Source organism: Pteropus medius, unplaced genomic scaffold, assembly GCF_902729225.1.
Source record: "Pteropus medius unplaced genomic scaffold, Ma_sr-lr_union100, whole genome shotgun sequence".
In the NCBI taxonomy this organism is placed as follows: Eukaryota; Metazoa; Chordata; class Mammalia; order Chiroptera; family Pteropodidae; genus Pteropus; species Pteropus medius.
Genome location: NW_024340698.1, coordinates 2,911,723 through 2,914,476, shown reverse-complemented (window position 1 = coordinate 2,914,476; position 2,754 = coordinate 2,911,723). Strand labels below are relative to the sequence as shown.

Here is a 2,754-nt window from a genome sequence, read left to right as displayed (position 1 = left end):
TGAAAGAAATGGACATAAATCCCCAGGCAGGAAGCTCAGAGAATTCCAACAATCAGAGATCCAAAGAGGCCCACACCAAGACACATCATAATTAAAATGGCAAAGGTTAAATACAAAGAAAGAATATTAAAAGCATCAAGAGAAAAGCAGATAGTTACTTATAACAGAAAACCCATAAGACTGGCAGCTGATTTCTCAAAATAAACTTTACAGAACAGAAGGGCTTGGCAAAAATATTTGACAGGATGAAGACCCAGGATCTATAACCAAGAATAATTTATCTAGCAAAGCTATCATTTAGAGCAGAAGGACAGATAAAGAGCTTCCCAAACAAAAATAAGCTAAAAGAATTTATCATCACCAAGCCAGTATTACAGGAAATGTTGGAGGCACTTATTTAAGAAGAAAAAACATGTATCAAAAACAGGAATAAAGATTACGGCCATGCCACCCTGAACAAGACTGATCCCCTCTGATCTCGGAAGCTAAGCAGGGTCGGGCCTGGTTACTACTTGGATGGGAGACCACCTAGGAAGACAAGGTGCTGTAGGCGTAAAAAATAAAAAATAAGGGATTGTAAGCTGACGAGGTCCTTGCAATCTGTGAGGTCAACCAAGGGTTGCCTCGCCTAAAACAAAACAAAACAAAACAAAAAAAAATGGGAATAAAGAATGGTAACAACTATGTTCTTATCAATAAGTACATCAAATGGAAAAGAATTAAGTGCTCCAACTAAAAGATAGAGTAGATGAGTGGAAAGGAAAACAAGACCCTTACATGTTCCCTATCAGAGACTCACTTCAGATTAAAAGACACACACAGACTAAAAAGAAGAGGATGGAAAAAGATATTGCTTTGCTGAACCTAGAAAGTATTTAAGTCAGACAGAGAAAGATAAATACCATATGATTTCATTTATATGTGGAATCTAAGGAATAAAAAGAACAAACTAATCAAAAACAGACTCACAAATATAGTGGATAATTTAGTGATGGACAGAGGGGAAGGTGGATGGAAGGATGGGAAAATGGGGCAAAGGGTTAAAGAAGTACAAATTAGTAGCTGATGGATGGTCACGGGGATGGGAAGCACGGCACAGGGAATGCAGTTAACATTAATATGCTGGCTAAATGGAGGGTCAGGGAAGGGAGAGAGCAATTGTGGGGGATCATTTTATTAACTATATAGATGTCTAACCAATGTACTATATCCTTGAAACTAATTAAAATAAATAAATTTTTAAAAAGTGCATACTTTAAATAAACCAACATTTTTGCTATTTAAAAAAAAGGGCAGATGACATGAATAGATATTTCTCCAAAGAAGAAGTACAGATGGCCAATAGACATATGAAAAGATGCTCAAGGTCACTAATCATCAGAGAATGCAAATTAAAACCACAATGAGATATTACCTCATACCTGTCAGAATGGCTATCATGAATAAATCAAAGAACAAGGGTTGGCAAGGATGTGGAGAAAAGGGAACCCTCATACATTGTTAGTGAAACTACAAATTGGTACAACCACTATGGAAAACAGTATGGAGAGTTCTCAAAAAAATTAAAAATGGGTCTACCTTTGACCCAGCAGTTGCATTTCTGGGTATTTATCCAAAGAAAACCAAAACGATAATTCATAAAGATCTATGCATCACTATTTTCATGACAATACAATTCACAAAAGCCAAGATATGGAAGCAACCTAAATGCTCATCGATGGATGACTGGATAAAGAAGTTATGGTTCATATATACACAATGAACTACTACCCAGCCATTAAAAAGAATAAAATAAGTCAGACAGAGAAAGATAAATACCACATGATTTCACATACGTGAGGAATCTAAGGAACAAAAAGAACAAACAAATCAAAAACAAACTCACAAACATAGAGGACAATATTTAGGGGTGGCCAGAGGGGAGGGGTGTTTAGGGGGCTGGGAGAATAGGGTAAAGGGTTCAAGAAATACAAATTAGTAGTTGATAGATGGTCATGGGGATGGGGAACACGGCATAGGGAATGCAGTCAGCAGTAATGTAATGGCTAAGTGGAGAGCCAGAGGAGAGAAAGAGTAATCAGGGGGATTGTTTCAAAAACTATATAAATGTCTAACCAATGTACTGTATACTTGAAACTAATTTTTTTAAAAAGGCATATGTTGAAGTCCTAACACATGGTACCTCACAATGTGACCACATTTGGAGACAAGGTCTTTACAGAAGTAATTAAGTTAAAATGAGGTCACTCGGGAGGGCCCTAATCCAATATGAGTAGTGTGCTTACAAGAGGAGGAAATTTAGACTCAGGCACGTACAAAGGAAAGACAATTTAAAAGATAGAAGAAGATAGTTTTCTACAGATCAAGCAGGGAGTCCTGGAACATATCCTTCTCTCATGGCTAAGGAATGGGCACTGAGGGAGGTGGGCATAATGCTTGGCCATTTCAGCCTGCCTCTGGGCAACTCTGACAGGTGACACTCTCTCCAGAGATCCCTTCCTGGTTAGCTGAGATTTTGGACCAGCCTGAATTGTAGTTCAATTTCTTCCTCTTCCCAATCCAATTTTTTCTGCAATCCTTTCATAAGCATTGACCCTAAAGTCTGTTTCTATATCTACTTCCACAGAAGTTTATCTGTGAGTGTGGAGAAGCCATTTCCTTTAAGGAACAGTTGAAACATTTGGGGATTTTTCTGAAAGCTAATTTCAAAATGACAAGAGAACTCTTTTTAAATATATTAAGGCTTGTTATAAG

At 37.4% G+C, this 2,754-nt stretch overlaps 1 pseudogene; it reads left to right on the top strand.

Moving 5' to 3' along the window:
- The first annotated feature begins 434 nt into the window (after positions 1 to 434).
- LOC120613395 (uncharacterized) lies at positions 435 to 553 on the top strand (annotated as a pseudogene).
- Positions 554 to 2,754: the final 2,201 nt, after the last annotated feature.